Genomic DNA, 13,723 nt, shown 5'->3' on the forward strand with positions numbered 1-13,723 from the left:
CACAATCTGGGTTATGTTGTCGGTGCTTTCTATATTTGCCATGATGTCAACACTGCCTGACTTTTTGCAAGACAACAAGTCACTTTGACCAACTTTAATCCTTGACTGTTTATGACAATTTTTTGTAGCTATTCTCTGCAAAAAACCAAGGAATTTTAGCCCTTTACAACCTCAAAAACATCCACAAACATGTGGTATAACCCATAGGTACATCAGTCAGTACATAGACTTTGTAGGTAATGTAACTCTGTGTCATGTAAGTTTACTACAGTGAAGAGAATACACAGTCTGAAACTTGCAATTTTTCAGTAACCAGCAATGATTTTACTGTCAAAAAACCACTTTAAATCATGTCATACATGCTCCAAACTTTCCCAGACATTTGCTAGTATATGTAGGCAACTACACATTGTCATATGGGCACAAAACAGTGCATATCCAGCAAGTACAAGTGACATAAATCTGCTCACAGATTGTATACAGCTAATAAACTATCAAACCAAGATGTATTTCAGCCCAAGAGATCCTCAAGCCACTTCATACATATGCCACTGTGTGTAGGGATCAATACATAACCATACAGGCCTTCAAGAAGTAATGTCAAGAAGTACATGGACTGTTTATGACTAGCCAATACACTGTCAAAGCATTTGTTCTCTGATTCAAATTTTAGTTTTTAAGAGCCTTCAATGCTCATCTCAATGCTCATAGCATTCAACAATCATATCCCATACCATACAACTCCCTGCAGGTAACAAAAGGCATCTATTTCTTCAAGTCAATGAGAATATGTTGTAGACAATGAATGACAGTTTTCAGCCAAGTGAATACTCCCAAATCTGAGTATTTTTGTAAAAAACCTTTAGTTTTCAAGCACAATATCCAATACATATGTTTACATAGCATGTATGTGCTCCAATAGGTCCCTTTGAGCATGCCAAGGAGCTCAAAGCTCTTGCCAATGTGTTGCATATGCTATGTATACTCTATATATACAGCAGTTCAGGCTTCTGTTCTAGGTTTGTAATTAGTTTGCAGAACTCCTAGATGAGCTCATGTTCATGTACCAACATGCTAGGGTGATAAAGTGCCTTCCAAAGAGTGCAACCAAGTTGTAGACAACTTAATTACTAATCATTGCCTTCACAAGAAGCCATGAGGATTCATTATGTCAATTGGGGCAATCACACAGACTGCCCAGGAGTATATAGCAACAACATTTGATCTTCATACTGATTAATGCCCTCTCTAATGTGATCAATGGCACCTCCAAATGCTCCAAACAAGAGCCAGACAATCCTCAACCAATACTTGAGCCACATGGAGACTTGATAAACCAATGCAGACCTTCAAAAAGACAATGGCAGACATCCCTTCTTCTCTTTTCAACCTTGGCAGGTCAGTCTTCAGATCTTCTTCCCACATGCACTCCACAAAGCCCAATCATGGGTGCTCTGATACCATGTTAACAATCAGAGATAGAGACAAGAGTGAAGAAGCAATAGTCGGAGCAGAGTGCTCTCTCATTCTTCCATTATCATTCCACACACAACTTAGTGAATGTATAACCTAAGGTCACAAAGGACCATTCACACCAAAGCAGTTAAGTCCTAAGCACTGACTTATTTAATGTCCGCATAGTGTGGTACAGCTGGACAACTTAAGTGTCGGGTATGGTCATACCAAAGATAGTAGATCGAGCTTGAAGTCTTAACAGAGAGGAGAGTCCACAATAGAGAGAAATCTTGTCAAAGCTTGAAGGAGTGCACTTGGCAAGTGCTTTAGAGCCTTAATCATGAATGATTTGAGCTCCATAGCTCATTTTTGGCAAGAGATAGGCATGAATATGCAGTAGGCGCAATTCACACTACTGCCTACTGCTGTGTTCCCAGGAAAAAATGAAGCATAGTGTGCCATTCCACCATTCCATGGAAAGCTTGAGAGATGGAGAACAAGGCTATGAAGTCCTTTTGCATGATAGAGATCACGGGCAAGAGATTTTGATCAGCCTCCATGGATTCTTGAGAGAAGCTTGAAAGGAAAAGGAAGAAACCCTTGTTCTTGAAAAGCAACTCAAGTTTGAACCAAACTAAGTCCTGTAACCCTCATTTTGTCCAACTTACCCTAATTTTTGGTCCAAAACTTGGTCATGAGTTAGCAAATTGATTGGATGTAGCCATTATCCACTGGTCATGCCAAGAACCTCCATCTTAGTCACAGTTTGTGACAAATCTCCATGACCATGGTTATGGAAGAAATAACTCTTGTGGAATGAATTTAACTGTGGTTTTCACTCCCTAGTCACTGAAACTAAATCTAATGCATGAAAATGACTTTTGACAGGATCTAAACTAATGCTCTGATACTAATGTAAAGGGAGTCTAGTCTAACAATGGAAATGAGCAAGAAATCAAAATATTCTAAGCTATAGATAACAAGAAATGAACCAAACTAAGAAACAAGATTGGCCATGCCATGGAACATCTTCTATTACCACGGCACGATATAGCCATGAGTTGCAGACCAAGTACAAAAGGAATGAAAGACAAGAAGGATGAAATTGTGATAATGCCAAAGAATGATGCTACATTAGTACTTTTTGCCTTTTTATACTAAACCCTAAGTCTTCTTTTCTCTTGGCTCAAGTATTTACAAAGTTTATACTTGGAAAAGGCTTCAACTCTCATGTTGATAATTTGTTTCATTACAGGCAACATCATTAGCTATCAGTTTGTGGTCATTTTGGCCTTGGTTTTGCTGGTATTTTGGTTGTTTACAACAGAAAACAACAAAGCAGTTTAGAAGTGTTTGCACCATTTTAGATTGTAGTGTGGTGCCTTTTCCTATTGATAGTGCTATCTTCAACATCATTAAGCTTGATGGTACAAATTATGCCTACTAGAAGAGCCAAGTTTTGTAGGTATTGGTGCAAAAATTGCATATAAAGCCACTAAGGATGCATGGCGAGCAATGTGAAACTATGACTGATGACAAATGGGATGAGCTTGATGAGTTATGCAAGTCCACCCTCATCTTGTCTCTCACTGAACAGGTGCATTACAATGTGGTTTAGGAAGCACAGAGTGCTTGGTAGCTTTGGGGTAAAATTAAGAACCTCTATGATAAGAAAATTCTAGCAAGTCAGATGTATTGGCTGAAGCAGCTTATGGACCTAAGCATGGGAGAATATGACAATGTCTACTCATTTGAGCCAGTTCCATTCTATTCTCAAGAACTTGACTTTGCAAGGCATTACCTTTAATGATGAGGCTGCTCCATTGTTTTTTATTGGGACTTTGAGTGAGTCATGGGATGTATTCCACACTGCCTTATGTGCTCCTGCTACTATTTTGAACTTGCATGATCTAGAAAGTGCTCTTTTGTAGGAAGAGATCAATCGCAAGAACTTGGATGCCTCTAGTGTGTCGCATGCTTTGATTGTTTGTAACGTGTCTGCTTATCCACTTGTGGGACACATCTTAGCAGACCATCAGGAAGAGATTCTAGAAAGCGTCACCTGGCACTCGCAAGGAATGTCATAGGGTTTGCGATCCAGGTCTTCTCGAGTCTGTCCCGAAGTGGAAGTATCCGGTCGCTCCCACTTAGGACCGATCTAAAGTCGGGGTTTTTTAATTCTCTATCAGCCAAGTCTCTAGGAAGTAGCTAGCGTCGAGCTCCAGATGAACCATTTTGCATAGAAACAACAGAGTCAAAGCGGATTTATGCTACACTTGGTTCATGGAGAATGGGAAACAAGAGGGATGCTGTTATCGTGTTTCCCATAGCATAGAGGAGCGGAAAATGGAAAAAAGGAAATAGCAAAAAATGCATAGGATAAAAGAAAAAAAAGGCGCCTTGACTGGTAAACAGACCCTGAAAAGTTTAAATGTTCAGGCACAACCCTCAGAAAGTCTCAGTGTTGCCCCGAGACAACAAAAGAGTAAAAGGCGCACCATTAAAATGTGGAAGTGCTCCCGAATCCTTGTAAAACAGCGCCAGGCTCGCTCCTGTGCAAAGCGTACGCATTAGTTGGGAATAGGATAAATTAGAATGGTGGGAAATGGGAAAAAGGGCCTAGGCTACGACCGGCCATGTAAAAAAGGGAAAAGGGGATGGCTGCCCAAAAAGGATTTAGGGCTTTATATATAAAGTTGAAAAGTGAATGAGAAGCTCATTCTTTTGGTGTGTGGCAAAAAGAGTCTTCTTCTTCCTCTCTTCTTCTCTCCTTCTTGCTTGTGTGTGCTCTTGAGAGAGGGAGTGCGAGAGTGTGAGGGAGTCAGTGTGTGTGGGAGTGAGGGATCAAGAGGGTGAAGCTCTTCACCATCTCCTCTTCTCTTATTCTCTTCTCTTCTCTTCTCTTCTCTTCTCTTCTCTTCTCTTCTCTTCTCTTGCACGCGTGGCTATGGAGGATGGAGCTTGGAGATGGAGGAGGCTTGAGGATGCTTGAGCTAGCATCAAGAATCGTGGAGCTACCAAAGTGCAAGAGAGAGGAGGGCACTCGATCAAGCATCAAGGTAAGCTCACTACACTCGTAGGATCGACGGTGCATCGGCTAGGTGAGATATAGCCATTAGAGCTCGCTTGAAACGCTTGAAACAATAAGCGGTCTGTGGGTCTTGGCTGTTGAGCGAAAGCTCCCACATTTTGGTTTCGTTGCCGGGACCAATGGATTCAAGCTTGAGCACTTGCGCGCCTCATGTCGAGCATCGAAGTAAGGGATTCATCCTCGAAATGGAGCTTGAGATAGGTAGGAAATTTGGGTGTTTTTTATCTTCAAAACAAGTAAGTATTTTGGGACATTTTGGTTGTTTGATGATTGGAAAACATGGAGAAATTAGTGTAGTTTTTTGCTTTCGATTTTTGTTGCATTTAGAGTAGGTTAACATTAGGAAATCGCACCCAAGAGGCATAGGGTTTGCTGCTGTAAAACAGGGAGAAAATCGGGGAAAACAGGTGGAAAATGGAGGAAATGCTCATTTGAATGTGTAGGAATCGCAAGGAGAGTGAATGGTATTGGGCTGGATCTCAGTTGTTCAGTCAGTTTGGAACCTAAGAGAGAGAGAGAGAGAGAGAGAGAGAAGAGGCTGCTGGTTCAATTTTCTACACAGAACACACCCATTGAAGGCTAGGACAGCAAACAAGAGCCATTATGCAACTGGTGACAACAAGAAGACCTTCATCAGTAGCCGGCAACAGCATTCAGCAGTAGGTGACAGCATTCTAAAGGCTCCAAGAAGCAGGCAGTAACACCAAACGCTGATCGGTGTAGGCTGTAGTCAAATTTAGGGTTTGTCCTACGTGAAAACTCTAAATTTTCTCTCTCTTTGGCATTCTCTCACATATTCTAGTCCATTATCAGGAGATCTCAGCATTTCTTAGCCATTTGGAGTAGATCTCAGCCATATTTGGAGAAGATTTTTGCTATAAACCCTAAGTTTCTAAAAAATTAGGGTTTAACCACCACCTCGGAACCCATGCTAACAAGAGAAGGCATCATACACTTAGATCCCCACCTACAATTTGTTGTATTGTCAAGGATTTAGATGCCCAGACATCCATTGTAAATTTGGGCAGCATTTGACCAGTTGGGATCCAATTAGAGCAAGTCCTATGTGAAAAATCAAGGGGCAAATTGCCCAATTTGTTTGTTGATTTTTGGACCAACAAGGGGCTTTTGGATTAGTCAATGAGATCATGGAATCTCGGCTTGTAATCAGTCCATTGGCAATTGAAGTTAAAGAAATACCGAAAGGGGTGCCACTTTTGATGCCAACAAGGTGTCCAATGTCCAAGATTATTAAGGTTCTCCAATGTCTAGTAACCATTCAACAAAGGCATTGAACAAAAGGTATATCTTAACTATCCTTAGTCGTTCAACCCATTGAATCCTCCATAGCTCGTAATGAAGAAGGATGTTATGCCCACGATATATCTCCATATGTGACCTATTCCTTGGCCAGAAATCTTTGATGTACCATGAGTTAGGATAAGTTTGCAATACAATTGGAGGAATAAATATCATCTCCATTATCTCAAATATAGCCTCATAGTATGAGAAATTATTCGACCTTAAGGCTACTTGATAGATGATGGGAAAAATATCCTGCAAACGTGTAGCTTCCTCATCCCTAAGTTCTTATGGATACAATGTGTATGCTAATATTAGTGCAAGATAACCAACAACAATTTTCTTCAAACAAGTGTGGCTATTTTATTAATTCCTTAACCTTACACTAAAAGCTCTTTTGAAACCTAGGCTCTGATATCACGTGTGAGATGCCTCCTCCAACAGACCTAGAGGAGTCCTCTTAGTAGTCGACTGAAATTCATACCCATGCACATCACCATCCCATCTCCCCATGGGAGACATTGGACTTAGTTGAACGTGGGAATCTTAGTTCTACTTCACAGGGGAAGCGTGGACAAGTCACCCCTAAATAGCAATCTAACGCCCACCTAAGAAAGACCACTTTGTAATCAATCAAAGGCAGGAGTGAGGTTAACACCGCACTTGGTTCAAAGAGAGTAAGAGATGGGGGAGAGTGTAACTCAATCCCGCTACCCATAAGGTAAAATCTCAGCTCTGAACCCCTAAAATGGTGCTAAGCTTGGTAACTAATCCTACTGGTATTGGGACGGGGTCACGATCTAATCACCTCTATCTAGTGCTGGAAAGTTACCCGACTTATCGGGACCACCCAGCCATAGGGATCAAATTGTTAGGAGGATTGAAGCCTCCCACTTTCCTCGATGGGGGTTCCTTAGTTTTCTAATTAGCAAAGCATACTGCCACGTTGTTTGGATATATAAAAACAGCTTTCTTTTATTACTCCATTAAACTGGGTTTGTTAAACTTAATCTTTAGCACGTAACAAATAATTTAGAAATCAAATACTTTATTTCACCATCACTTTGTAGAGTGGTACAAAACCATCTTTTTACAGAAAGACACCGTCCAGCCTCCCAATCCGTTGGGATTGGGCTATATGTGATCACACTCCATCCGCAGTCAACAAGGAATTGATTGGCTCAAAGCCCCTCTAAGCTTCCCTGAGCCTCTAGAGCCCTCCTATATAACAGGGGCACTTATCACTTGGCCCTTTGCCCTCTCAAGTGCGCAAGTGATCAAATATAAAAAACACCTATCTCCCTCAGGAATATAGGACCCCCATCCACAAGTGACTTTTTCCAAAAACACCTACCTCCCTCAGGAGCATAGGACCCCCACCCACATGTGAGTTTTTCCACACTTCAAAGAGTGTTTAGGGAGCATTGGGTTGGGGACCCCAATGTCCCAAACCACCACAATCCACAAGTCGTCCGGCTATGCAAGCCTAAAATAATAAGAAACATAATTCATCATTCACAAATCCAAAAGTAGTCATAACCATAAAACAGTTTTAACACACTTATCAGTGTATGCGATGCATAGAATCTATCCTCTCCATCAATTCTCGTGTTCTTTCCTAAAAAGTAATTGATAAATACTAACACGCTTTCGTAAGTTTGAGTAAGTTCTAACTAATCGTAATCCTTTTCTAATATGCTAACCTAGCTATCTCCGTTTGGCAATCAATCGTGATTACAGGTTAGGACTGCAACCTCGGTTTGTTGTGGAATGGCCGGTCCTTTGGGTTTAATGGATTCGGGGTTAACTTCTGCTTGCACTTCAGCAGTGACTACTCCCTCATGTTGGGGAGCTCTTTGAGTGTGACTTCACTCAACATCTCGACGTCTCTTGGGAGCCATGGAAGAAGCTTGATGGATTCGAGTAGTGCTTCCACATAGAGGTGGAGAGAGAGAGAGAGAGAGAGAGAGAGAGCGAGAGAGAGAGAGAGGCTAATTGCAATAGAACTTCATCTTGTCAACAACAAAGAGACTTCTACACTGATCGTTGTGTGTCTATGTGTGTCTGACGTGACACTCTACCCGTATTTATATAGTAACTGGGGGTAAAGAGAGGACGCTTGCTTTTTAGCGTTTTTGATGACATCATGGATGATAAAGAGAACATTTTCTTTTAGCATTTTTTATGACATCAAGGAGGGGGCTCCGTTTTTATTTCTACACAGATGGTTGTGTATCTATGTGTATATGTGTGTCTGACGTATTGCTCTACCCGTGTTTATATAGTAATCGAGGGGGATAAAGAGAGGACGCTTGCTTTTTAGCATTTTTTATGATGTCATTGATGATAAAGAGAGAATATTTTTTTATGACATCATTGATGACATCAGCGACGAGGGGGCTCCATTTTTGTAGCGCGAAGATAAAAATTGATGAATGGGCAAGCATGACTCCAAGGCGGCGACCAAGGCATAGACCTTGGCATCTTGGCCTTAGCATACTTGGCAATGGACTACGAAGGCTTCATTTGCACCATTGATTGCACGTGAGAAGCTTTCCTTAACTTGTAGGAAAATCTTCCCAGGAGATCACCCATCCCGGCAGTGTCGTCACCCGACTGCACTTAACTGCTAAGTGACTATCCACTAGGCTGTTTCTTTTGTTGTTCTATACTACAAACATAGTTTTAATAAGCTAGTCTTGGGAGGGTTTCCCAAGTCTTTCTTCCATGAATTGGCATATAATATCTCATTAATAATACAATTATTTTCATAATTAGAGCTAGTTTTTAAAAATGTGCAACATAAATCCTTTTTTTTTTGGAATGTATATGCACATTGTTTATTAAAATAAGCTAAGTAACGGGGACATTACATACAACAACCAAGTATGCAATAGACAAAGAGGAAGAATTACTTATTGAAGAAGATACATGAGAATCTTTATCCTTCCTTGCATTCTCATTAGACATTATTTATACAAATAGAATTGATGTCATGTGTAAAATTACACCCAATAACATCAGTTTTGTGACACAATGAAACATTGAAGGACAATAATTTCAAAAAATGAGAGCAAGAAAATGGAATTTTTGCTTGTATTACAACTCAAAATGAGTTTTTATAAACCTTTGAAACCAAAGTTTGGCTTTCATGCAAAATGAAAGAAGTCTATACTACCAAATTTTGGATTTGATTAGAAGTGCAAGGTCTAACTAAATCTTGACTTTTGACATTCCTATCATGCATGCCTCGATGGTGCACATGGGGCTCACACCTTGGGAAGTGTAAGTTATGGAGGAGGATTTGGATCTCCTCATGATTATGTACACATTCCATATGGTGTAAGAGAAATATATTTCTTCTCATTGCATACATTCCTCTACCTTTGCTTGCAAGGTATTGTTAAAAATGCAAGCCACTAAAGTAGCAGGTAATATGGCACTAGCCAAAATGTATGCAAGTATAATCCTTTCTATCTCTATAAAAAATTTCAAGGCAAATACAATCAAAATTTTAAAATAAAATATTAACAAATTCATTTATTAAAATAAAAATAGATGATTGAAAAAAAGCCACTATCCATTAACATGCTATAGCCCTATGCAAAGATGCATAAAGATCTTTCAGAAAATCCTATGTACAAAATAGAATTACAAAAAATAGTATCAACACAAGAAGAATAAGGCAAAAAATGTGTGTACAACTTACCTGCTTGCTCACACGCATTGACAAAATGTTGAAGGAACACTTTGGAAAGCTGGACAAAGATATTGAGAGCTGAATTTTAGAACCTATTTTTGAAGCGTTGGAGCCCGTTTTTGGAGAAAAAAAGTGGCCGAGAGAGGCGTCAAAGACCAAATTTTCATGAAAAATTGAACAGTGGCAGATAGTTAAGTTGGAGTTTTCCTAAGTGGATTTCGATGCTAGGAATCCAATGCAAGTCTTGGTTTGTCAATTGGAGGTTTTTTAACCCCCCATTTAATCATTGTTGCAAGGTTTAGTGCTCTAAAGAAGCTATGTGATTCGGGAGCCAACAAGTGTGCGATGGGGCACAGGATTATAGATTTCGGTGTCACGGAGCCATCCGTCCAATCGGATCGCAATTTCAAGTCCGGTTGCCCCTCCAAACAAGCCGAAACCACTTGGTTTTTAGTGTGAACATGGAGGGTTTGAGCTAGATAATTTATAATTGAAATGAAACTCAAATGAAACTTTGAAAAAACATGAAAATTTCATGTCGAGAAGGTGGGGGGCGTTTTTTGATTTGTGCTCCAAAATTTGGGGATTTTTGTGTCTTTTCATGCGTCCACAATCATGGGAGATGATAATGGATCTCTAATCTATGGAAGAAGAGCAAAATTTTGGCTGTGATCTTATGAAATATGATGAAGGGAATGAAATTTTGAAAATCTAGTCTTTCTCTCTCCTCTCTCCTCTCTCTCCTTGATGTTCATTGATATGGATCAATTCATGAGAGAAGGGGGTGGAGGGTGTGCTGAAGGATGCAGATCAAATGACGATGTTGGAGCGGTAGAGATTGTAGATCGGGCTGAGAGAGTATGTCAATGGCAAAGAACGAGCATTAACAGCCTCTCATCTATGAGATATGATCCTCGAAATCGTGGTTTCTATGCATAAGTGTAATGGAGGGAAATACCTAGTGTCACACTGACCTAGATATAAAAGGTGTGAAGGACACTGGCATGGTACCATTTGATAAATATACATCTGTCCTCTCACCTTCTTTACCTTCTTCCCTGTCCTTCCATGGCTGCCAGCCATTTCTCTCTCCTCTTCTTGTATTTCTCTCTCTACTCCTAGTCTTTCTCTCTCCTCGTCGCCTCTTTCTCTCTCTTTCTCTTCTCTTTACAGTTCTTCTCTCTGTTCCTGCAGTCTTTATCTCTCTTCTGCACTCTCTCTCTCCTCTTCTTCTCTCTCTCCTGTCTCCTTCATTACAGTGGTATCAGAGCCTAGGCTTCTTGATCCCAGTTTGGTTACATTTCAACTAAATTTTCCTATTTCTTTAATCAAGTCATCTATGGCAGACAAGTACTAGGAGTACAGACTTACACATAGTAGTGCATTAACCAATGGACATTCCCAAGGAGAAGATACGCTGCATTAAAGGCATTTTCAAAAGTTGAAAGTTGCATCCCGATCACAAAGAAGGAGGGGCCTCCTCCACGTTCTTCATCTGGTCCAGACAACAAACTGATCATGTCGAGTGGAAGTGCTCTTGTCCTTGCCATTCTTTGCAACAAAGCCTTGCTGCTTGTCTGGATTCCCATCACCTTGGCCCTCACCCCTCCCATTGCAAAGTTTTTGGCCAAACGGAAGCTCTACAAAGCAAGCAGATAGGGTTTGAATCTGGTACGAGATGAAGCAGAAACCTTGAAAGTAGAGCTCAGTTCTGGTACAAGATGAAGTAGAGCTTTCTTACTCATAGCATTTTGAGCTTTTTCAACCGATCGCCTTCATGCACCAGGAGAGTCAGGGGCTTGTTTTTCAGGCCCACGAGATGGAGCTTTAGCTTTGCAAAGCTGTCAGCATTGAAAACTTTTGCAGTTGCAAGGGTCAGAGCCATGTGCAAGGATATGAAATTTGCTCGAGCAAGTGCCTCATCGAAGGAAACCAAGTCCACACCAATAGCATGTGCTCGATCAATTGGAGCATAAGGATCATGTGCCACAACGCTCATGCCTAGACCCTTGGCCCTATGAGCTACTTCAGATCCAACTTTGCCAAATCCCATGACAGCTAAAGTCTTGCCAACAAGAGACACTCCAGTCTACTTACTGCGTTGCCACTTCCCAGATTTTAATGAGGCATTCACTTGAGGGAGGAAGGGAGCAAGGATAGGGCTAGGGTTACATAGGCTGAGGAAGGGGAGGGATGGGTGAAGCAAGGAACATGTTGTGTAGACTCCTATACATGAAGTGGATGGCCATACAGGCTAGCTTGAAGGATTACCTCCAGACTGGCGAATATGTCTTATGAGCCGCTTCACATCAGCAAGTTGAATAGGCTTCAAGAGAAAATCCTATGCTCCCTCAGCAAGACACCTGCTGATGCTCGTTGGCACATTTTCTGATGACATGATAACCACAGGTATCTCCTTCAAGGATGATGTTCCCTTTACTTTTTTTAGCAGGTCATAGCCAGTCATCCCTGGCATGCAGTAATCTATGATAATAAGGTTAATTTCATATGCTTGATTGAAGAAGTGGAGGTCGGCTGAAGGCGAACAGGAATCAGGGCTTACATTCACACTAATTGATCCAAGAGATTCACCAACACCCAAAATCTCCAAGCTCTGCTCCCACTGTCTACTATTGTGACTTTGTAAGGCGGAAGTCTTTAGTAGTTTCTCAATCACCTTGCGATCAATCAAACTATCATCCACAGCCAGCACATGGACCTCAGTTGTCCTAGGCTCACAATATTGTATTTTGGCAAAATACCACAACTCTGGAGTAGATTTCTTGCGCTCAATGGCAGAGTCTGGTGAGAAATGCCATAATTACAGAGTGAATTTCTCAAACTCGATGATGGAGTCCGATGCCAGAAATACAACTTGCACGATGCAGATGTATGAGCGCCCATGCAGTTCTAATGGAGCCCTTCAAGGGAGAGGTCCGTTCAAAACGTGGAATCATCCGATAATGGAGAGGGCCATAGGGCAATGAGACCCCAGGGGGAAGGGGCGGGCATGCATCTTTATGTCAAGAAGAAATCAGGCGGGTCTACTGTTAAGCTTGTTGTTGGAGATGCTTACTGTTGCATCTTTATTTCAAGAAGGGAGAAAGCATGAAAGGAAATTAGGCGGGCCTACTGTTAAGATTGTTGTTGGAGATGCTTGCTGTTGCAAGCAGTGGTCTTTGATAGTGGCCTGTGATTGCAGATTAAGTTGTGACCATGATCCAAGCTGCTTGTGGACCAGAAAAGGCTGTGAATGCATTGTGATGATGGTGTAGCAACAAGAGCTCCAATAGACGATGCATTAACATTGTGCCAAGCTGAGCAACAGTAACAATTGGACTGGAAGCAATCCCACATCTGATAATCATTTTTAGGAAGCATTGTTTGGAAAACAGTCCATAGTTGACAATAGCAATGCATTTTCAGGATCTTAGCAATGGCTAAGGACCATTTGAGGACGATCAAATGCTTGGAGAGCTCAGCCAACTCTACAACACCTTGTATGAGCATGAGACATGGTTCTCTAGCAGACCCAAGAAATTGAAGGTGGAAGCCAAGCAAATGCTCATTAAACTGATACCCATGGTCAATGCATAGACTCAAGGAGATCTCATGGAATCTTTGAGAACCTTGTGCAGCAATGGTATTAATCTTTGGCAATCTCTTCAAGGGAGAAAGGGATTTTGGCTGCTCACATCATTATTAGGACGGCTATTTAAGCAACGACAATAGCAAGATGAATCCATTGCAACACTACTCTCCATTCTTAATGCAGAGGTTAATGCTAGCAAATGGGCATGTATAATTTCCAGTGTAGGTGGCCTCCCTCCATTGGTCAATATACTTGAAACAGGTTCTACTAAGGCCAAGGAAGATGCTGCTATTATACTTATTAATCTTTGTACTCATAGTAAAGAGGTTCAAGATTGTGTGGAGTTTGTTGAAACTCATCTGCTAAAGAATGCTAGATTAAAAAGGAAAATGCTAGCATTAAATGCGATTTGGTGCAGTCATAAGGGGAAACTTCAGCCATCTTTACAAGATGCGAGTGTTTCATTGGAGCATCATGATGTGGAGACCCTTCAGTCCAAATGCGACAAGACAGCCGATGTAGAGAATGAAAAAGACATTGCTGAAGGTAATCTTTATGAGAGTCAAATGAAAGAAGGACTCCA

At 41.1% G+C, this 13,723-nt stretch overlaps 1 pseudogene; it reads right to left on the minus strand.

The window, feature by feature from the left end:
* Nucleotides 1–11,289: 11,289 nt before the first annotated feature.
* On the minus strand, nucleotides 11,290–13,132 carry LOC148038692 (uncharacterized; annotated as a pseudogene).
* Between the last annotated feature and the right edge of the window lie 591 nt (nucleotides 13,133–13,723).

Source organism: Lygodium microphyllum, chromosome 3 (genome assembly GCF_053477565.2).
Source record: "Lygodium microphyllum isolate KBCC chromosome 3, Lygodium_microphyllum_v1.1.10, whole genome shotgun sequence".
Lineage (NCBI taxonomy): Eukaryota > Viridiplantae > Streptophyta > Polypodiopsida > Schizaeales > Lygodiaceae > Lygodium > Lygodium microphyllum.